This window comes from Talpa occidentalis, unplaced genomic scaffold, assembly GCF_014898055.3.
Source record: "Talpa occidentalis isolate TD23 unplaced genomic scaffold, MPIMG_talOcc4v2.1 talOcc4.4, whole genome shotgun sequence".
Classification (NCBI taxonomy): Eukaryota; Metazoa; Chordata; class Mammalia; order Eulipotyphla; family Talpidae; genus Talpa; species Talpa occidentalis.
Window position 1 is genome coordinate 79,080,075 of NW_023604295.1, and position 25,076 is coordinate 79,105,150.

At 34.1% G+C, this 25,076-nt stretch overlaps 1 protein-coding gene and 1 pseudogene across 1 annotated transcript in view; both read right to left on the reverse strand.

Moving 5' to 3' along the window:
- The window catches only part of LOC119257643 (EGF-like and EMI domain-containing protein 1), an 879,693-nt gene that overhangs the window by 798,021 nt on the left and 56,596 nt on the right, over nt 1-25,076 (reverse strand). The gene's annotated exons all lie outside the window — the stretch shown is intronic.
- On the reverse strand, nt 8,588-10,289 carry LOC119258164 (chromobox protein homolog 3-like; annotated as a pseudogene).

Sequence of the window (25,076 nt, forward strand, 5' to 3'; positions counted from 1 at the left end):
GGCTCTTTAGGGCACATGCCTCATGCCCGGATTTGGACTTTTATTAAAGATTATTCTGTAACAAACAATAGTTTCTCCCCAATCAATAACAATACAAATAGAAATTTATTAATATACCCAAGAATTTCTAAAAGCAAGAACTGCTCAACATTACAATACACTCCTGTCAAGGGGTGTGTTTCCCGTTGAAGCATGGCTGGGAGAGAAAGTCCCTGGCAGGTTTATTGTTGAGGAATTAAGAACTCATCTAGACCACGGATTAAAAGTGGATTTGCAAAATTTTTCTGTGTTACAGAGCCACTTCCAAAGCTAAAAAAGGATTCAACAGAGAGTGTGGCAGCTTGGTACTAAGCAACATTGATTACCTATCTTTATGCATTTTACTCGCAGCTAAAATTGTCTGGGAAGACACTCCCTAAGAGCTGGCAGATGGCAGCAGAAAACCCTCACAATTAGCATTTTTAACAGCATTATTGAGCTATAATTGATATGCAGTAAGCTGCACAGATTTAAAGTGTACCATTTGTTAAGTTTTTATATGCATATATGCTCTTGAAAGCACCATCAAAATCTACACAATGGACATATTCATTATCTTCCTGAAGTTTCCTGTGTCCCTCTTTAATTTATCTCTCCAACCCTGCTTCACCATCACTGCCCAAGCCCCACTAGACAAAAAGCTGATCTTTCTGTGTCTAAATATCAATTTTCATTTCTTATAATTCTACATAATGAAATCATGCAATAAATTTTTAATCTGGCTTCTTTCATTCAGCAAAATTATTTTAAGATTCATCCATGAAATGTGTATCAATAGTATTTTCTTTTGTAATTCTGAGTAGTATTGAATAGTATGAATACATTGTAGCTCATCAGCTCATCTGTTGATGAATATTAGGATTTTTTTCCAGTTATGATTATTACAAATAAACTTGCTATGGAAATAAATGTTTGAATAAACATATGCTTTCATTTCTCTTGGGCATAATGTCCAGGAGAAAGACTGAGTGACATGACAGGCATGAATTTAAATTTTTAAGAAATGTTTGCACCATTTTACATTTCCAACAACAGCATATAAAGTTCCAGTTCCTCCATATTCTGGTCAGTTCTTTTAATCACAGATACATTGTAGTAGGTATGCAGTGGTATTTCCTTGTTGTTTTAATTTACATTTACTGAATGATTTAAAATGTTGAACATCTTTTCATATGCTTATTTTCTATCTGTATGTTTTCTTTCATGATGTTCCTATTTAAATTTTGACCAATGTTTTAAAACTATGTTGCTTTTTTAATGCTGATTTTTGAGAGTCCTTTATGCATTCAAGATACATCAATCATCAGACTCAAGCTTTGTTAAACTAATGTATTTTTGTGACTTATCTTTTAATCCCTTGACTTTATCTTTCTGATAGCAATTTTTTTTTTAATTTTGATGAAGTGCGAGTCATCATTCATTTCTTTTTATCATGTATTTGTGGTTTTTTGAGGTAATAATGGTTTATATTGTTTGTATTTTGGAGCTATCTATACTATCCCATTCCCTTCAGGTGATGTTACCATAGCACTCCTACCACCAACTTCTGTGCTTTGGCCATCATATCTAAGAAATCTTAGTCTAACCCAAGTTCTGATAGTTTTTCTCCTATGCTTCCTTCAAGACATTTTGTAGATTCTTTTCATTTAGATCAAAACTCATTTCAAATTATTTTTTTCTCTTTCTGTTCTTAATTATTGCATATTGATATCCAAAATTTCCAGCATCTTTTGTTGAAAACAAAACTATCCTTTATGTACTGAATTGTCTTTGCAGCTTTGTTGAAAATTATGTGTAGGTCTATTTCTAGGCTGTCTCTTCTGTTCAATTGATACATTAGTTCATCATTGTGGCAATACCATGCTGTCTAAATTACTGTAGGTTTATAGTAAGTCTCCATAGTCATTCTCCGATTTTTCTTCCATTGAAAAACTGTTTGAGCTATTCTAGGTCCTTTACATGTCCATATTACTGGTAACAGTAGGTTAGTTAATTTCTACCAAGAAAAACAAGACTTCTATGATTTGATTGGTATTACATTGAATCTATAGATCACTTTGAGGAGAACTGACTTCTTAACACATTGTGTCTCTGAACTATGAACTTAATATCTCTCCTCCATTTCCTAAGGTCTTCTTAATTTCTCTCAGCAATGTTGCACAATTTTCAGTTCTTTCACATCTTTATCATAGATTTTATCAAATTTTAGATATAGACAAAAAGTCCTTGTGCAAATAAAGGGAGTTTTATTTCTCTTACAATTAAGGTAGCTCTTTTATTTTTCTTGCCTGATTTTACTGGTTAAAATTTCAGTACAATGTTGAATAGAAATGATGAGAGTGGATGTCCTTCTCTTGTTCCTCATTTTACCAAGAAAACATTCACTTTTTTCATCACTAATTAGGTTTCATCACTAACTACATATAGATAATTACATACATATATATATATATATATATGCATGTAAATGTCCTTTATCCAGCTAAGTAATTTCTCTTCTATCCCTTCCTTGCTCATAGTTTTATCAAAAGGAATAAAATTGAATCTGTAAAAATCTTTTTGTGTCTCTATTAAGATGATTAGTCATACATTTTCTTTGTTTAGTTTGCCATATTGGCAAGCTACATTATATTACATTCCTGGGATAAACTCCACTTGGTTATTATGATTTATCATTATCATACACTATGGATTTAGATTTTCTAAAAAGTATTTAGAATTTTAATGGCAATCTTTATGAAAGACAGTTTTCCTTCATGTTTGTGTCTTAGTTTCCCTTGGTCTATCTTTAGTTTTGGTATGAGGACAATGCTTGTCACAAAGAATGATTTAGGCAGAATTCTTTAAAATTTTATGAAAGACCTTGTGTAGAATTGGCATTATTTCCTCCTCAAATGTTTGGCAGAATTCACTAGTGAAGTTGTATGGCCCTAAAATTTTCTTTGTTGGAGGTTTTCAGCTATAAAGGCAATTTTTCTATATATAAAGAACTCTTCACTGTATTGATTTCTTCTTAAATGAGTTTTAGTAATTTGCATCTTTCAAAGAATATGCCCATTACCTCTAAGTTGTTGAATTTATTGACAAAAAAAAATTCATCATATTTTCTTAATGTCCTTTTAACAGGTATAAATTCTGTAGTGATGTTACTGACTCATTTCTGGTATTGGCAACGACTTATTCATTTTATTTATCAGTGTGACTAGGGGGATATCAAGTTTACTGATTTTCTTTTAAAAATTAACTTTTGTTTTATTGATTTTATCTATTATTATTCTACTTCCTATTTCACGAATTTCCTCTCTGGTCTTTAGCAGTTCTTTTTCCTGCTTATTTTACATTTAATTTATACTTCTATCCAAGTTTCTTAAATTGGAAGTTAAGGTCATTTATTGGAGACCTTGTAAATAGAGGCACTTAGTGCTGAAACTCACACTTTCAATACTGCTTTAGCAGCATCCCACAAATTCTGATTATATTGTATATTCATTTCCCATCTTTTTATTTCCCTTTTGCTTTCTCCTTTAACCAATGTATTTTTTGGAAGTGTGTTATAATTGATTTTTTAAATATTTGGGATATATTTTCAAATATCTTCCTGTCACTAATTTTACATTAAATTGCATTGCTGTCAGAGAACACATCTGTAAGACATGAATTTTCTTTTTTTTTTTTTTTTAAGATTTATTTATTTATTTATACAAGCACTGGGTACAGTCAGAAGTGCGGGAGAGTGAAAGAATTCACCAGAGCCAGAGCAGGGAACAGAACAGGCGGACCGACAAAATACACTGCCGAGGAGAGCAGCAGGCACTGCAGGAGAGGTCTGCACACCATGTGGGACCCTCGCGGATGGTCAGGGATCGAACCGGCACTGCAGAGGCTGCAGGCAGCTTCGCAGCCCAGTGCTCAACTGCTGTGCCACCAGGGAAGGCCCCAGACTTGAATTTTCTTAAAATTATTGAGATGTATTTATTTTATGGCCCAAGTCTGGTCTATCAAGGTCACTGTTCTAAGTCATTTGAAAAGATCAGTTACTTGATGAGAGTTTGGTGCTTTCAGGTCTTGCTTTTAAAATTTATCAGATGGATTCAGAGAACTATTTCCTCCAGGATTAATTTTCACCCATAACTGAAATTTTTTTCTCAAGGATCTGTTGATAATGTCTTTTTTTCAGTCTGGCTAGAACAAACAGACATTTTATCATATTAAAATCAAGGATTATTCCTTTCATCTCTTCAGATGACTCTTTTACTCCATGCTCTTGATGGTCAGTATTCTGACTTGCGGGGAACCCACTGAAGAGCTCCAGCATTCTTTAATTATGTAGTTTTGTCTCTTTCTATTATTCTATCCTGGTAATTCTGCACTGCTGAGCCTCTCAGGACTCCCAGTCTGTCTTCTCAATTTAGGAAGTCTGGTGAGTTCTTTATGAGTTTCTCCTCCCTGTGCAATGATCTGGAAATTCAAGTTATAAACTGGAACAATCACTGGCAATAGTTCATATGTTTCCTGTCTCTCAGAACACTAACTTCGTGTCCTAACATCCCTTGTCTTGAAAATCTTTGTTTCATATTTCTTATCTACTTGGGGAGGGGGCGTTATTTTATCTATTTGGAGAGGGAGATTATTAGAGGTAAGACCCTAATTCCAGCTTCTACTACTTTATCTTGAATAGATGAATGTTCCCCTAAAATAACATTCATCAATAGTTTTAAATGTATTTGCCCAGTAAGGGAGTCATTTATAATACAACACTACTTATTGTAAGGAACATAATTATGACTTTTAATTTTGAATGGAAAATCAAGAAAGAAGGTATTATTTTAAAATCCAGGCATTGCAGTGTCGAGGAAACACTAAACTGAGATACGATCTATACAAGCCTCTACCAAAAGGTACTATCTTAAGTAATTTAACACTTAAAGTTAGTCCTTTAAACTGAAAACAAACAAAAAAAGATTAGAGGTGATCTTTAATCTTTCTTTTATTAAATTAATAAATTTTATGATTATGGGAGGAGTAGGAGTGGGAGAAAATGGACATGGGCTGCCATAAGGAATACGGATATCTGGAAGAAGGGGAGAGGGAGAGAAGGTGAGATGTAGGGAATTTGTCTAGAGAGAAAGTGGAAGTGCACTCAGGATACACAATTATACCTACTGATTCTGTATAATATTAAAAAAATCTCCTTGCTGCTTTTTTCATAGTCACAGGTTGTCAAAACCAATGTTAGAACATTGGTTAGAGTTGAAAGTTTGCAAATATCACCTTCTGAGGTTGTCTAACCTCCCTGACATGCCCAATCCCTACTTCATTACTGAACTCTTTTTCTCCTCAGAACAATGGCATGTCACCTCTTTTGTCAAAGAGTAAAAATGAAAGCATGTTTTTAAAAAGGAAGATTATTAACCTATTTTTAATAAAGAAAAGATGGGGAAGGAGATTAATCATTTAACTTTCCATATATTCATTCTAGCCTTCTTTGTTACCATTTATAAATACAATGCATTACTTGTGGAAAGTCGCATAAAAAAATAAACCTTATTTCTTTTTCCTGATATACTCTTGGATTCTCAAGAACACTATTAAAAGGTAAAAATCTGTATGTTCACCTATGATAAAGCATTGTTTAGGATACCAGTCATTGTATTTTTTGATATCCCTTCCATGTAGATAAATAAAATCTTTTAGAACAAAGAAAAAAATTATCTTTCTTACAAAAGTGAATATATTCTTGTCAATAGATAACAAACATAATGTTTGTTTAATGTTTCCCTTTGGCTGCTGGAATTTATGAAAGCTCGTAACTAATATAATAATTAATGGAGGAAAATATATGGCATGCGTATCACCCACCTGCTCCTCTTCTAGATATCGTTAATCAAGGATGACAGGCTTTCCTGGCTGATCCACTTGGGCTCAGAATCTTCCTCAATATTATATTCTAGCAATCTATGACCAATTGAGCAGAATGTACATGACATGAAATGCCTTCAACCAACCAAGATGATAACTTTATTTGCTATCTCTCCCACACATGACTTCTTAAATTACTGCTATGTCTTTTTGATGTATTTAATGACATATGTCTTTTGTCATAAGTAAATCAAATTCTTTTTTCAAAACTAAAGGATCCCACAGCTCTCATGACTGCTAAAGGTTTTGAATGTATTTGTGAATGACATGAAGAGGCCCTGAAGATAATAAGTAGTTGAAAAAGCAAAAGATAACTGACAGCAAGTTCAAATAAAATGAGATTAAAAAACTATATATTTCTTTACATTAAACATTATAAAAATAAATTTGTGTCTATGTCTGTAATTACGATTGTGTGGTAGTTCTTAAAGAGGTGTGTCTGGGGTGAAGGAGTAGTATTTTTTTTTTCAATAAAGATTGTGTTAAAACTACACAACATAATTCAGGGCTACAAAAATTTGTGATCTGAGGACAGGTGTCAGGTCACAGACTGTTTTGCCTCATCTGCAACAAGATATGTACAGAATTGAGAGCAGGTGTTCAGAAATATTCGCAACGGTTGCCATGATATTATTTCTGCACTATGCAAAAGTATCCATCTGCAATGTGTGAGGGGAAAAAAATGTTTTAAATATTCTGACATTCATTTTACTGTTCAAAGTAAGACATCCATAAGGGTCATTTTAAAAAAATTAAGAAATTCTGACTTCAGGATAAATGTCAATCTTTTCAGTACCTAAGACATCTCATTATTAACACAAGAATCATTACGGCACTTAGGATTATTATGGAGGTGAAACAAAATGTTCCTCAAGGGACAGAGCCTGCTGATAGTCACCTGAGTATGTGGTCAGAAAGAATAAATACTCCCTTTCCCTGCCATCCTTGTAGCTAAAGGTAGCCTAGAACTAAGTTCCCCACACAGTATATGAGTAAATTTAGTAGTTGTTAACTTATAGCTTGGATCCTTAAAAGGAAGAAAACTATGACCAGGAGAAATGTACACAGAGAATGAGATTTCTAGGATTGTGTCAATAAGACAAACTTTCAAGGAAAACAGAACAGCAGCACAGAATAATCTGGGCTTGAGAATTTTGCTGAGCAGAGAACCACTGTCTCAGTTCAGGTTTTTGTAACAAAGAAAATATAAATATCTAGATTATCTAAATTTCTACTTTTGTGACCCTTTGCTAAACTTGACCAAACCAACAGCACAACTGAGGGTATATGTGAAACATGTGAACTAGCACTTGGCATATGGTATGCATTAATATTGATAACTTACTCCCATCAACAATAATATTGGACATTTCAAAACTTTTACTTTAGAAGCACTATCTATTATCATCCTTGATGATTTCTTTTCCTCTTCAAATGATAAATGGAATAACTGCTAAATCCACCTTTGTTAATAATTTTGAGTGTGGTTCAAACAGTTCTTCTGTACTGATTTTGTGAACTTCATGAAATCCCATAGTTTTGAATGATTACTATTTCGTTTAGAAGTGATTTGCATTTTACTGCTACATGTAGCCACATCTAACAATACAGCATATATTGATCAAAAATATGGTGACAGGATGGGATGAAATAAAAGCAGACATCTGCAGTGGGAATAATTTATGTAAGTGGTTGTTTCATTAATAGATAGTCGACACTGTGGACTCTTTTGTTCTCTATTATTGGCATAGTTTTAAAAAGAACATTCTTCCTATCACTCATTTGGTATAGTTTTGATTAAAAACAGTATCAATTTTTGATTCTACATTTTAACTTACCACTGTTTCCAATTATTGTTAATGACAGTGTATTCAAACAAGTTGAAGGGAAACAGGAATGCATCTTGGACTTCCGATTCCACCTATAGGACCACAATATAATTTCATGGCAAGTTTATTTTTTTTATTCAAGTGATAATTAAAAGCCAGCATATAGATGATGAATTCAAAGCTGACAGTGACACATATTAGCCTGAACAGGTCTTTAGAGCCAGAGAGCTAAAGTAAAGAATGCAGGCAGACCTTCCCTCAGATTTTCTAAAAACAGTCGCCACCACAGTGATTCCTTTGTTACCTCTAGGTCATTTTTTTGTAAAGAAAAATGAAAGAGCCTAATTTATTCCTGTAGTTCCTATGACATCTGCCTGCACAGTAGGTGTTCCCCTCCATGAGAAACTACCTCTGTCTATTCAACAAGCCAGTATGAGAGCAGGTATGTGAGCCAGAGCCGCATGAGCCGGAGTCAACCCAATAGTGATCATGCTCTAAAAGCATTATGCTATTTCTGCTCCTGTTTCTCAGTGACTTCCCATCCTACTCAGAGTAAAAGCTTAAATTTTCATAATGTCTGAAAAGGCCTCCACCTCATACCCAAAACCCTCTCTCTCAATTTATATACTCCTATTCCTTGTCCCCTCTGCTCTGCTCATACTGCCTCTAGCCTGTGTTGTTGGCAACATCCAATACAAGTTCCCCTCTGGTTTTCCCTGGATGATCTATTAATACCATTCAAACAGTATTTACAATAAAGTAAGTAATACACATTGAATAACATCCTGATTACTATACAGTTACTGTTTTCCTGGCTTCTGCAGAAACAGTAACACAAATACTGAAAGATTGAGCCTACATGTAAGGAAAGAGTCGGAGGTAAGGAAAAAAACATGCAGATAAAGAGATTAGGTTATGAATGTTCACCCACTTGTTCCAACAGGTCCTAAAGTGCCAACAAGGCTGACCACTATGCCTCCATGAACAAAGTTGGAGAAGTCCCATGACTCTTCACCTGTCAGCCAGTACAGCACAGGGATTTTAACTTTTTGAAAGGGAATGGCTCCCTAGAAGAAACCTTTCAGTATCCACTTAACTAAGTCTCGTTTGCTAATTAAAACACATCAGGGTTTCCCTAGTTTTATCATTTTGGTGGGAAAGTTGTTAGTAGAGATAAAATTTTCTTTCAGAGTTTCTGCAAATAAGCTGCAACTATATGAGTGTAGATACAAGATATGGATTCTAATATGGCTGTTTTTAAATTGTTCAATTTTAATTGCTTATATTTAAATTGTCCAATTGTAAAATAATTTATTTGGAAGGTTAAGTCTTCAGGAAAAATTTCCATTTAGTAAAGTGAGTTATTCCTTAGGTTGCTCAAAAGTGATGACATGATTTTAAAAGTGGGATTACCCACAGTCATAAAATATTGACTTTGCTTGATAAAGGTTACAGAAAAGAAAAAAAAACAATTTAGCTATTTACATTTGTATTTCATGTATACATAAACACAAAAAGAGAAAAAGAATTGAAAAAAAACTCAAAATAATCCTTAGGCATATATGAATGAAACACAAATTCTGATCGAGTAAGGACTATGGAGATTTCCCCCAAGATTAAAAAAAAAGGCTGTTATTTAATGCAGAGGAAATAAGATACCATGGAAGCAAATGTTCTTTTCTTATAAAGCAAGCAACTACAGAAAGCTCTTATTTATTTGCTCAAAGAAACCAATGCTGTAGATGAAAAAAAAAGAAACCTCCCAACATCTCTCACAACACTACTTCAAAGTGAACATATCAAACTTTATTTTCATTAGAATGTACTTATTTTGCCACACTAATAAACAAAAAAACAAGACTCAGATTACATAAATATGCATATATATATGTATAAATACACACATATGTGCATGCATGTATACGTATATATATATTTAAAGCAATGCATACAATTAATTGAGCTTCATCTTTTGGATAAGAATGCCAAGTTAGTCTCTTCATAAAAAAGCAATTGCAATTTGAGGGTACTTCATGTTCACCTCTTTTGCTAGCATAAAGGCTGCCTCATCTGACTCTTTCCATTGCTGTCCTTGGCACTAATTATCCGTTCAGATTCAAGACCTCTGGCAAAACTTCACGGTTTGTCAGCCAGCAGCATCTCCTTTCTTCTTTTATTTGCTCTCCTCAGATTCACTGTTAGATAAAGATTTTCTTTTTGTGCCATTTTTTTTTTGGCCAGCTTTTTGAGAATTAAGAAATGCTTCAATCAACTCTGGACGATCTAAATTGTCTTCAGGTTTCCAAATATCCTCAGCATCTGTAAATCCTTTCCACTTCAGGAAATACTTCATCTTCCCATTCACTGCAGTTGGTCCAATACATTGTTTAAGCACAAATTCTAAAGGCTCTGCTCTTCAACTTATTTACACTTGCCATTCATTTTCTTTCCCATTTTATGGAATGTAGTTTTATCACAAACCATTTTATTTTCAGACTTCAAGAGCCATTATTTACCACCTCTGAGCAGCTATGGGTTGCAGGTCTTCAGTGCCTCTGTAAAAAAATGGTAATTAAGCTGAATTTGGAGCAAGACCTGGCAGTATAACCCATGAGAGGAAGGGAGTGCTGTATGAAGCTTCTCTGCTATTGTTAATTCAAGAACACACATCCTCACTGGGGACTTTAAACCCCAGATAGTATAAAGGGGAGGGGGCTGTACAGGGTCAGCATGTTGGCAGAGGGTGCACTGGTATAGAACTACACAGTAAGGATACAGGTGGTGGTTGTTGGCTACAGCCTGTGGCTTCAAAACTAGAAGAGTAGGAACCCAGAGCAGAAGAGAGGGACAGATCAGCTCACCGTGTTTCCTTACAGAAGCAATTACTTGCAGCCTGCCCCTGGGATATGTGAAACACTTGGGCAGAGATAACAGCCAGATGCTGGCAGAGTCTGACATTTATTTTGCTTAACATAATCACCTTAATTTCCATCCATGTGATCAGAAAAGGCAAAAGTTCATCATTTTAATAGCTGCATAATAGTCCATTGAATACATATAAAATAGTTCCTTATCCAGTCATCCACTGATGGGCATGTACATTGTTTCTACATCTTAACTACTGTAAATAATGCTGCAATGAACATAAGAATGCATACATATTTTCAAATTAGTGTCTTCATATTCTTTGGATAATGATGAGATGAGGTATTTTTGGCCACTTTCAGATTTTTAAAGTATCTCCGTAACTTTTTCCACAGATTCTGTACCAACAGTGAATTAGGGTCTCTAGTTCACCACATCCTCAGCAACACATTTGATTCCTAGTCTTTTTTGATATAGGCCCTTCTTTACCGGTATGAGGCGACATCTCATTGTGGTTTTAATTTGCATTTCCATAATAAAAAGTAAAGTTAACCATTGTTTTCATGTGCCTTTTAGCCATCTATATGTCTTTTTTGAAGAAGTGTCTATTCCAAACTTCAAACCATTTTTGACTGAGTTATTTGTTTTTGAATTGTTGAGTTGTATGCGTGTGTTAAATATTTTGGATAGTAGGCCTTTTTCAAATGTGTGATGTGCAAATATCTTCTTCTAGTCAGTAGGTTTCCTTCTTCCCTCCCTCCCTCCAGCCCTCTTTCCCTTCCTTCCTTCCTTTCTTTTTGATTGTAGTTTCTTTTTATTTTGTTACAGTTTACTTACTTATTTTTGCTTTTGCTTCCCTTGCCATTGGAATTGAGTCTCCAAAGAATTCTCTGTGGTTGTTGTCCAGGAGTGTATTTCCTGTTTTCTTCTGTATATTTGATGATTTCAAGTCTTGTATTACAAGTTTTTGATACATTTTGAGTTAATTTTTGTGTATGGTGTTAAATAATAATCTAGTTTTATTCTTTACTTCTGTCGAGTTTTCCCATCACCACTAGTTGAAGAGGACTTTCTTATTGCATCATATGATCCAGCACGTTTATTAAATGTTAACTGTACACACATGTGGTATTCTATTTCTAGGCCTAAATCCTGTTCCACTGTGTCTGTTTTGTTTTGTTCCAACCCATACTGTTTTGATTCTGATCTTTTTAGAGTATAATTTGAAGTCAGTATAATTGAAGTATAATAAGATACTTTCACTTTTCTTCATTTTTTTCTGAGCATTATTTGGATATCTGGGGACTTTTAGGGTGCCATACAAATTTCACAATTTCTTACTCCCTTCCCTTGAGAAAACACCTTTGGGGTTTTGATAGGGATTTACTGAACAATAAATTGTTTTAGGTAGTATGGTCATTTTAACAATGTTTATTCTTGTAATCCATAAACACAGATGATCTTTCCATTTATATGTGTCTTTCACTTCCTTTAGCAGTCTCTTACAATTTTCATAGTATAGGTCTTCTACCTCTTTTGTTGTTTATTCCCAAGTATTTTATCATTTTTGATGCAATTGTAAATGGGATTATCTGTTTACCTTTCTTTAAATTCATGATTTACATATAGAAATACTATAGATTTTCACATATTGAATTTGTGTCCTGCCATTTTACTTTATTTGCTTATTTCTAGCAGTTTTAGGTATAATTTTTAAGGTTTTCTACATATATCATCATCCCATCTGCAAATAATGATAGCTTCACTTCTTTACCAACTTAGTTTCCTTTAATTCTTTCGTTTATCTATTTTCTCGGGCTATAGTTTTCAAAACTATTTTGAACAGTAGTAGTATGCGTGAACATCTTTGTCTTATTCTTGATCTTAGGGAAAAAAACTCAATTTTTCATAATTGAGTATGATGTTAGTTATGGCTCTCTCATAAATGGCTTTTATTATGTTGAGAAATGTTCCTTCTACTTCTGTTTTGAGGTATTTTATCATACCTGAATGTTGAACTTGTAAATGTTCTTCAGCATCTATTGACAAGATCACATGATTTTTATCTTCATTTCTATTAATGTTATATTACACCAATAGATTTACATATGTTAGACCATCCTTGAAACCTTGAAATGAATCCCATTTGGTCATGGTGAATGATTCTCCTAATGTATTGTTCAATTTAATTGTTCAGAATTTGTTGAAGATTTTTCACCAGTGTTATATCTCTGTTTATCAGCAATATTAGTCATAGTTTTCCCTTTTCAGGCTGTCCTTGTGTTGTCTGGTTTTGGTATCAGGGTTATGATGGTGTTGTAAAATGTGTTTGCAAGTATCCCATCCTTTTCAGTATTTTAGAAAGAATTTGATAGGAATAGGTATTACATCTTTTTTTAAAATTTGGTAGAATTCTCTGTTGAAGCCTGATCCATGACTTGTTCTCAGAGAGTCTTTTGATTACTGTTTCAATTCTTATACTTGTAATTGGTCTGTTCAAGATATTCTTTTCTTTGTGAGAACATCTTGGAAGGTTATTGACTATAAAAATTTGTCCGTTTCACCACGGATATCCAATTTGCTTGCATATAGATGTTTATAGTGGTTTCTTATCCTTTATATCTCTGTGACATCTGTTATAATATTCCCTCTTTTATTCCTGATTCTTTTCTCATTCCTTCCAATGTAAGATTAGATTATTTATTTGAGCTTTTTTTGTTTGTTTGTTTATTGATATGAGCCTGTAGTGCTACAAATGTCTCTTCACACTAGTTTTGCTTCATCCCATTAGATTTGATTTGCTGGTATTCATGTAATTTTTTTTATTTCATATATGAGGTTTGTCATTGACCTTAGTGTTATTCAGAAACATGTTAAGTCTACAGATGTTTGAGATCTTTATAGTTTTCTTTTTTAATGGTTGATTTCTAGCTTATACCATTGTGATCAGACAAGATGAGTAAAATGATTTCATATATTAATTGAGACTTGTTTTGTGTCCCTAAATAAGAACAATCCTTGAAAATGTGTTATATACACTGAAGAAAAATGCATATTTATTGCTTTTAGGATGGAAACTTCTATAATTATCTGTAAAGTCCATCTGACTAATTACTGTGCTTAAGGTCATTATTTCCATATTAGTTTTCTATTTAAATGATCTATTCATTGATGAAGTTCTATATTGAGATCCTCTTACTGTGGTGCATAGACAATTTAGATCTGCTAATAATTGTTTTATACATCTAGGTGCACCTTTGTTGGGTACATATATTAATGGCAGTTGCATCTTCTTTATGGATTGCTCCTTTAACATTATATAGTGCCCATATTTATCTCATTTTTTTTTTTTGGCTTAAAGTATATTTTTGTCAGATATAAGGTTAGCCACTACTGCCTTATTCTCTTAGTTTGAATTAACTCTTAATCTAGTCTTTCACTCTGAGTCTATATGTGTCTTTTGATCTATGTGTATCTATGTATTCTGCCCATTTATATGTATATGTGTATATCTATCTACCATTTCTATCTATAGTTGGATTTTTTTTTTTTTTTTTTTTGCCATACTGGCCACTCTGGGTTTTTTGATCACTGATTTCAGATCATTCCCATTAAGGATGATCATTAATACATGGAGCTTAATCACCACCATTATATCTGTCCTTTCATTTGGATTTTTTTTCACATGGTGATTCAATTTTTTTCTGCTGGGTTACTCTATTCCCTGGTTTCATTTTGCATTTTACCATGTGGTGTTATCAATTTTAATGTATTTAAAATATGCTTTTCTGTGCTAGTATCAGTTTGTCATTATTTGATGAAACCAATACTGTCCTCTCTTTTGTTCTGTTGCTGTCTCATTTTTTTCTCACTGATATTTCTGAATCTGTATTACTATTTATCACCTTTTTCAATTTTTTTTTTATTTTCTTGTAGAAATAACTATAACATTTCTTACAGGGCAGTTTGGTAATGGTAGATATTATTAGCTTATAGTTACCTGGGAAAACTTTAATTTCTCAATCTTATTTGAATGATAGTTTTGCAAGGTAGAGTATTCTTGATTGTTGGCTTTTATGCTTAGAAATTGGAAATATTTCGTTTTCTCCTAGAGTAAAGTATTTCTGCTTAGATATCTGATGATAAACTGATAGGGGATACTTTGAATATTATATCCCCCCAAGTCTGTAATATTTTTCTTTATTGTTGACATCAATTAATTTAACAATAAGGTGCCATTTTGTAGATCGTTTAGTATTTCAAAATTTGGGGATTCTATTAGCTTCCTGCACTTCTACAGTTAGTTCTTTCCTTAGGTTTGGGAAGTTATCAGTTACTAATTCTTGGAATAAACTCTCAGTTCTCTTTCCTCTCTCTTCTGCTTCTGGTATACCCAATATTCCTATGTTTCCACTTGTAGTGGTGTCTGATAATTCTCATAGAGTTTCTTAATTTTTCCTAATTTTTGTTTCTCTCTTCGCTCCCATTTGAGTCATTACTAGAATTTTATCTTCAACATCACTGATTCTTTTCTCCATAATAATAAGCTTGATTGTTAACCTTTCCATGGAAGTTTTGATTTCACTGATTGATATTTTTTTTTTAATTTGAAACATTTTTGTTTTAAAAGTTTTGTGGCTTCAGTCTTTTTGGTGAAGAACTTCTTCTGTTCCTATATTTCCTTTCTCATTTTATTAATGTTTCATTATGTATTAGCATTCTTTTGGTGACTTTCACTGGTTTTCTTCATACTAGTTATTTTAAATCTGTTCTCTGTAGATTTCTGTCATTAAGAATGCATTCTGAAGTTTTATCTTTCTCATTCATTCTTCCACAAGATTTTACCATTTAGATAGTTTCTGCTTTTCCAGTAGGTGATACTGTGGTTCTAGTTTTGGAATTCTGTTTTGTTTTTCAGTAACTCAGCTGTTTGTGGATAGAGGAAACTCTATTTTGGAGTTCCCTTCAGTCACTGTATTGCAGTGTGGGTATTCATGGTCATAATTCCTCGCTATATCTTCCTTTTTGTGACCAAATCCATTCTCAATTTGAGCACAAAGTCCTTGAGTCCAGGTCCCTCTTCTAGCTCCAGGCACAGGTATATGTGAATGGTGAAAGTAAAATATTGTACTATTGTATGGGTGCTCCTTTAGAAAACTACTTTTCATATTCTGTGTAGCCTTAGAGACCTGGCACCTAAAGACTCACCAACACAGATTAAAACAAATTTTTCACTCAGAGTAACACAAACAATAAATGTGGTGTAACCTTCTTCACTTAGCTGCCTCCAACATATTACTAAGTGATTCTACTGAGGATGTTCATATACATCTACATTTTTTTCTTTAAATTATTATCAATTCTATTACTGAATGAAGGCTAATAAGGAAAACAAATATGGAAGACCAAAAAGTTGACTTGTCTGCTTTAATAAAGGAGAAAGTGGGGTGTTAGGTGCATTTAAAATTAAGTTTCAGCTCTGGTGCTCTGGTGCTCTGGTGCTCTGGTGGAGTCTTACATTCAATAAATTACCCCACTCCACACCAAAAAAAATTATTTTCTATTAAAAAATTTATAAAAATTAAATGAAAACCACTGGAAAGAAACTAAATCAAAATGAAATGTCTCCAATTTGTAACAGGAGGAAAGTCACCATATGATATATCAGAGGTTTAATCTCATTTAAATTAAATAATTTGATTTCTTATTAATGTGGTTTTGTAAGTTCAGGCATAAATATGCACTCCCCCTGCTTCAAACACATAAAAATAAAACACAACCATATAGTTACATATAGTAACAAAATTATAGATTTACATATTTGGTTGTGTATATATATGCACATACATAAACTATTCAAAAAGATAAAACTGGACTTAGAAATAAGGTAATTATCTTGGAACAGAAACACAAAAGTAGCAATACCTAATAGGTTCCTGGACAAAAACAAGAATTTCAAAGGGGAAGATGATGAACAATAGAAGCACAAAGTGTTCCATGTGTGTAGAGGGACCAGGTCACACTTGAGTTATGAAAGTTGATGTTAGGTTTAGATTCCCCGACTTATGAAAGATAACAATACAGTGATCATTGCCCAGAGTTGAAACTTAAGCTGCATTCAGAGCAATGAGTGGAAGCCAAGATTGTATCTCATTCTGACCCTGAGTCTAGTCAGTCTCTGAATCAAAAACAACATTTCTAACACAGTAATGTCCAGGCAGAACTGGGAACAAATATGGCAATACATGACCTAGTCATGTTATATAACTCCAGGGAGCTAGATAATGATAAAAAATTGATAATCAAAGTACATAAATCCAGAGAGAATAGGATTAAAAGAAAGAAAAAAAAAAACAGCAACACTCTTACTCAAAATGAATTAACAAACAAAATTTGTATCATGTTAGGAAACTTCCATAGCTGACATTCTAAACAATTGAAAGGATTCATTTTTGGGAAACACAAAAATAAAATGATCTGAAAACTATTCCTAAATAAGTATGTTCAAAGTAATCATAGAAATATAGAGAAAATGTATATAAGAAATTACAATAATTGTTACAAACCAGGAACACATGACTATGATGAAGAAAGAGTTATAAATGCTGGAAGGAAAAGTAAAATAAAAACTAAAAATTGACTAATCCTGAGCTGAACATAGAGAAATAATCATTCAACTGAAATACTGTATCAAATAAATAAATATAAATATAAATTATGAAGAGAATTTTAGGAAGTGTGCAAGACAGATTAAGAGATTCCCTGTTTTATTGAGAATATAGACTATACTATAGTAACAAACATCCCCAAAATTTCAGAGGCTTCAAAACTATCATTCATTCAAAAGCTCTTCCATAATTGCTGTGGCAAAAGAGAAGTGATACTGGAGAGTTTGCAAAGGGGCATCCCCTGTCTCAGGTTGGAAATATCACACATCATTTATATTTCATTGGGGATAATTAGTTACATGGTTCTGAATCTGTGCAAAGAGCTAACAGGTATCACCACCCTTATACCCATAAAAAATAAATATTCTGATATCTGCACCCACATATAGCTAAAGGAGTTCCAGATGAAGAAATCGAAGAGAATGAAGACACTACATTCAAAGGGAAATGATCAGAATGATGCCTGAGCATTTTTAAGAACTGGAGAAGAACGTAATCTCAGAAAGTGAAAACTGTAAGAAAGCAGGATAAATTAAAAACAACTTCATACCTAAATCCATTACAATGAAACAAGGACAAATTTAAAATGAAAACTCCTAGGAAAAGAGATGCTATCTAATGATAGACTGAAAGTATACACCTCAACAGCTTGAACAACTAGCAGAAAAAGTTCAAAATATTGAGAATAAGCAGCTATCAATCTAATAATACCTACTTACATGAACTATATTTTGACAATGACAATAGAAACAAAAATTCTTCCAAACATGCAAAGACTAGAAGAGTTTACCACCAAAAAATACTCCCTGCAACAATTACTGAAGGGCAACCTTCAGGAAGAAGAAAGAAGGAAGATATAAAATAATGACAAAAGTAATTATAAGATATATTGATCACTTTAATGAACCACTGAGTATAAAAAAATTAACTTGGGCCTCCCTGGGGTTGCAAGGGGTTAAAACACAATCTATGAAGCTATCCACAGCTTCTGCAGCACAAGTTCAATCCCCCCACCAGCCAGGGAGCAACCCACATGGTGCAGCAGACCTCTCCTGTCTCGCCTGCTGCTCCCCTCAGCAGTGTATTTCAGTCAGTCTGCCTGTTCTGTTCCCCACACTGTCTCTGGTGAATCCTCTCATCCCCCTGCATCTCTGGCCTGTATCTCAGTTCTTGCATGCATAATAAATTAATCTTTAAAAAAATTAACTTGGACAGGTTGAAAATGTAACTTTGAACTAAAATTTCAGACATTAGAAACAGGAAAAAATTGATGGGATTAGGTCAGGGGTCAATTCTTTCTCTTACTTTAGAGGAAAATGGAAATATTAAATACATTTGTTTTGGCAGTGCAAATATAAAGTATTTGTGACATACTGAGTTGAAGGCTATTATGTATTAATATCACCCCAATCTTATTTTTGAGTTTTTATAACCACCACAGTGTCAAAGCAAGAACAAAACCAAATATGCCCACTATCATACTTTCCTTTGGTTTAATTAATACACTATACTTAAGGAGTGGCTTGACTAATTGTAAGCTAGGTGCTAAAAAAATGAAAAGTGAGTCTGTGCTGTCAATAACAATATTTGCAAAGTTAATTTTGATGCAGGGCAGCAAGGGGCACTAAACTGGCCACAGACATTGTTAAATAGTTTATTGGTCACTGTCTAAGTTTTTTATCTGTGAGCACAATTGCAAGACTACTCAGGCTCAGGGAACAACAACAAAGGGATTTATTTAACAAACCAAGGAAAAACTAAGAATTACTGAGACGAATAATGTCTCACCCAAAGCCGTGTCCACTACTTTTTTTCCCTGTACAAAAGTAGTTGAAATGGTGTCTTCTTGCCAATGAGGACGCAGAGCTCCCCTCCCGAACAATAGGCCATGTGTCTCATGGTGTCTTCCTGCCTCTGCAGACCTGAAGCACATGGCAGCCAGACTCCAGGCCAGTCTGCAACTCATGAAGACAACAGAAAATGCAACAGGAGATACTCCTGGAGCTACAGGGACACCCCAAGCACAGAACCAGACAGGGGGCACCTAAAACAACAGTTGCAACAGCCAAATGAACCAACAAATGGCCCCACTCACCCAGCTCAGCTAGGCTCCCAGCTCCATACCTTTGCCTTCGCTGCCAGGCTGTAACAGCAGCAAAACCGGGAACAGTTTCAGTTGCTCTGCTAATTGCGAAGCCTATGAACTTTTTCTCTCCAAGCTTGGTTGCTGGAGACCTCCACCTTCAGAGACTGGCAACAGCCTTCTGGAAGACTGGTGTGGTGGGGGCTGGAATCTGATGACTCCAAATGCTGAAGATCCAAAATCCTTGAATCCCGAAGACCGAATCCTCCCCCTTCTGCAGTCATTTGTATTTCTTTTTGTTTGTTTGTTTGTTTCCAAAATTATTTTTCCCTAAATGATTTTTTCTTTTTTTATTATTTTTTTTACATCATTGTTCATTTTTAAACAATATGTGCTTCCCCCCACCCCCTTAGGAGTTGTCCCCATAGAGTTTCCTTCACCAATGTACCTGTGCACCATCACCTCAGTCCCCTGTGCTCCTCCCTCCCTCTGATCCCTCTCCCTCCTCCTCCCCTGCAGTATGTCTCTAATTTATAATTGTCTGTTTTTGCTTTGTTGTATTTTGTACCATTAGTATTTTTTTACACTGATGTCTTTTTTGGTTCCCCGATATGCCTGATAAGTGAAACCACCCAATATTTTTCGTTTTCCTTCTGACTTATTTCACTGAGCATAATTCCTTCTAGCTCCATTCATGCTGCTGAGAATGGCATGATTTTATCTTTTTTTGATTGCTGAATAATATTCCATTGTGTATATATACCACATCTTCTTGATCCAGTCATCTATTTTTGGGCATCTGGGTTGTTTCCAGGTTTTACCTATTGTAAATAGTGCTGCAATAAACATAGGTGTACAGGTGCTCTTTTGAATCAATGTTTTTGTGTCCTATAGGTAGATCGCTAGGAGTAGAATTGGTAGCTCCATTTCTGGCAGACTGAGAAACCTCCAGACAGCTCTCCATAGTAGTTAGACCAGTTTTCACTCCCACCAGCAATTCAGAAGAGTTCCTTTTTCACCACATCTTCACCAACATTTGTTGTTGCTTGTTTTTTTGATATGTGCCATTCTTACTGGTGTAAGGTGGTATCTCAATGTGGTTTTGATTTGCATTTCCCTAGTTATAAGAAATGTTGAACATTTTTCCTATGCCTGTTAGCCATTTGCATTTCCTCTTTGGAGAAATGTCTTTTAAGTTCTTCTGCCCATTTCTTGACTGGATTGTTTATTTTTTTGTTGTTGAGTTGTGTGTGTTCTTTCTATATCTTTGTGATCAGTCCCTTATCAGTTGAATGGAATGGAGTGCAAAGATTTTTTTTTTCCAATCAGTGGGGTGTCTCTCTGTTTTGGTTAATGTCTGTTTTGCTGTACAGAAGCTTTTCAGTTTGATGTAATCCCAGTTGTTTATCTTTTCCTTGACTATCTTTGCTTTGAGTGATGAGTCTTTAAAGATGTTATTGTGATGTATGTCTTGTAGTGTTTTACCTATATTTTCTTCTATATATATTATGATTTCAGGTCTTATGTCCAGTTCTTATGCATTTTGAGTTGAGATCAATGAAACCAAAAGTTGGTTCTTTGTAGTCATTTATATTTCTTATCGGTAGCCCCACCTCAAAATGCAGTACTTTTTGCATTTTCCCTTAGGCTTTCTAACCTCACCAGTAACCTCTTCTAGGGGGCACCACCTATAATAGTCCCTGGCTTCAGTCACCAGTTACAATTTCACAAGGTTGTCCCAAGAAAAGTTATAACAAATAGTACACTGTGAGTTCAAGAGGAAGAAGACATTGCATGCAGTCTTGAAAATCAAGTAAAGTAAATCAAGTGAGGCCTGGTTCACAGAAAAGCAGTAAAGAAATACGGTGGAAGGGAGGACGACAGAAAAGGGAGTCATTTCAGAGGACGGAAAGACACGAGCCACAATAGTAGCATCTAAGGGTGACACAGCAGTCCACCTTGGGTGCAAGCAATTAGGAGTTGCATTGCCTGTAGATACTCTAAAAACATCATCTAGACTGGCTAACTGTTGGTCAGATTTTTATCATCACCATGCATCCAAAATTTAAAAACTGTCAGTGACAAAATGCCTTGAAAAATATTTTGTAGGTCTAATTTATAAACATTTGCATAGTTATTGTTGACTATTGGGAAGGTATGTAAGTTTCAAAATCACATACTTTTATCTTTTCATAAACCCTGGATCCACAGAGGTTTGGGGAATTTATAGTATAAAACTAATTTCCACTTATACAATTTATCACTAAAAAATGAGGGCACAGTGACACACATTCACTTTAGCTATAACTTTACAGAGTAGTTCAGAATCACTTGAGATTCCTTCAGGTACAATTCTTATCTCCAACATATGTGGTACAACATGTTTCTACATTTAATCAGTAGAATTGAAACAACAGAAGCACAGTCTTTGTTAAGAAAAAATGAATCTTGAAATACTTTAATTCTATCATTCTATTTAACTACTTCTTGTTTGTGCTTAAAATTTGAAGCAGTGATACTGGATAAACTATGAGGGATAATATATCAATTTTCTTATCAAGGGGGAAGGCAACAACTTAAATCTGCATATCAGTCAAACCCTTGTTTACTATGTCTTTCTTGATAACCTCCATGGGTGATTTCCTGCCCAATACCCTTTGATTTGAAATTATTAAAGGAGGTGACTTATGGCCATTTTGGTGAGCTACTCACTTTTTCCAGGTTTCTCCCCTCTATAAAAGAAGCACAGATATTGCTATTATTAAGCCTCTTTTTGCTTTCTTTTTCTCTTTCAAAGAAGTTTTCAGTTCTTAACTACATTATTTCATTTGTTGACTATTTTATAATAATTGCATTAAAAATTAAGATAAAAGTGTGTTCTAGTCAAATTGTTTCAAAACAAAAGAGAAAATCAAGTAAATAATTATATTAACTTAACACCCTGTGATTATTACTGAAAATAATCTTGCTATATGTAAGAGAGGGAGTTGGTAAAAAAGTCACAGAGGTGGGTGGCATAACAAGTTATATTTCATCAAATAACTTTTAAGACAAAACTTTGTAATTAATTTGTCTACATCAGGCCAAAAATAATCTAAATAAATAGTGTCACATTTGTTTTTGCTATAATCCTTATTTTATAAAGAAGTACAGTTTCTCAAAACAGAGAGTAAAGAGAGGTACAATAAGAACTCTTTAATGAGATTCCACAGGATTTCTCTGTAATGGTAATCAAATAAGAAGCTATGTAAAGTCAGGGCCACTTGGATCTCATTGGGAAACAGTCACAGTTGTGACCCTCTCCAACTCACCCCTTTTCCTAAATCTATTATTGCCCCTGAGTCCAGACCCATACTGCACAATTATAACTGAGTACTTGCCCTCTTCCATTTCTTCACTTCCCCACCCATCCACAGTATCAGTGTTTTCTAATATACAGAAGAGTCACTTTTTCACACAGAAACAGGAACACCTGAAGTGATCACAAAAGCATTTTATAACAGCCAACTTAAAATAGTGCAAGATCATTATTTTATCCATAGTGGATGGCTGATCACAGACCAGAAGACCTGTGATTTGTGCAGCATTCAAGCTTCTTGTGGCCAAAGCTTATTTAGACAACACTGCCCTTTTCCTTACTTCATGGTGCCTAAAATGTGCCTAAGTCATATGTTTACCTCAAAACCAAACTCATATGTCCTTCACAAAGTCTTTCTAACTTTATAATCATATTAACTCTTTTTTTTTGTCCTTCATTCCCATAGAATGTCACTTACTAGCTAAAAGTAATTGTGTTAATTAACCTCTTTGAAGCTCAAATTTTCAACTATAAAATGGATATATCAATGATACTAATCTCCCAGAATCATGAGGGTAGAACAAGATGTAACAGAGCTTTTAAAACTATACAACATTATCTTGATCCAGTCATCTATTTTGGGGCATTTGGGTTGTTTCCATAGCTTAGCCATTGTAAATAGTGCTGCTATAAGGGTGCAGGTGCCCTTTGGAATTAATGTTTCTGTGTCCTTTGGGTAAATACCTAGGAATGGAGATGCTGGATCATATGGAAGCTCTATCTTTAGTAGGTTAAGAAATCTCCACACAGCTCTCCATAGTGGTTGGACCACTTCCACCAGCAATGCAGGAGGATTCTTTTTTTCTCCACATCCTCGCCAACATTTGTTGTTGCTAATTTTTTTGTTTTTTTTTTTTTTTTTAATAATATGTACCATTCTCACTGGTGTAAGATGGTATCTAAAGATGTGGTGTATATACACAATGGAATATTACTCAGCAATCAAAAAAGATAAACTCATGCAATTTGCAGCAACATGGATGGAGCAGAAGGGATCAGGCTCAGCGAAATAAGCCAGAAAGAAAAAGAAAAATACCAGATGGTCCACTCATAGCAGGAATTTAGAAAACCTAAATAAGGGACCAGGAAAAGGGCTAATTGCAATAAAGTACAAATCAAAATCAACGGGCAACTATAGACCAGAGACACACTGTGGTGGGGATCGGGGGGAGGAGAAGGAGGATTGGGGTCAGAATAAGGGGGATGGGAATTGCATGGGGAATATGACCAAGATGAAAATGCATACATTGTGCAAAAATTAAAAATGATGTAAGAATTATATAAAATAAAATAATTTATTAAAAAATAAAAATAAAACTATACAACATTAATGTTCCACCACTTCTACCTCTGTAGTCACGTTGATCTTGGAATTTCCAGCCATCAGAACCTTAAGAAAAAAAATGTTTGTTGTTTAACTCACCTAGTCAATGATGTTTTTATTATGCAGTCCACAAGGATTTAGACAATCTAAAATCCTAACTGCCATGAAAGTTAATGCCTAATTGATGCCTAATGTTAAAAATTTCCCCCAAGACATAGATCTATCTACCTTACATCTCCTTTTCTGTAGCACTTGCCCCAGTACTATGTGTGGTCCAAGGGAGGAAATCAACAATCTAATGAGAAAAAAAAAATGTGAGTCCTTAAACTATCAGTTTTCTCAAAACTTAATCACCATTATTGTCCTGATACTTAAAAATAACTGTAAATTCAAAGCGTTTTATCTTAATGCATATACTTTTTCTCTCTCAATCACAAACTTTAAAAGAACAAAGGACAAAACTAGGAAGTAACTTCCTATAAAAAATGAGGCTGCTAGTCAAAGCAACCCCAAAATTATCTGTTTGACTTATCTGTGAAATAATATTAACTCTGATTTTTCTGAACTTTAAAACTAAACCAATATTGCTGCTTTGTAGTTGATTCCATTTGATTTCAGTAAATTCTGACTACAGATTGAGAGCAAAAGATGTTAGTGATAAACATTAAGATGGAAATAAAGGGTTAAAAAATACAAAAACTGCCTATCCCTCAAATAAAACTTAAATCCAGGGACTGAAATTAACAACTTCTCTCAGCATTCAAATTTACACCTGACCACCAAGTTACAATATGACCTTGAGGGGTCTGCTTTATTTTTCCAAGTCCCCTTAGCAAATTGGGGATAATAACTCAAAAATTGGTATAAGCATTAAATAAGTAACCTGATTCAAATGTGTACAGTTATATCTGTAACACATATGTGCTCAAAAAAATCAATGCTGTCTCAATAATAATGTTGTATAATGTTGAAAATAAATCTCTTGATATAT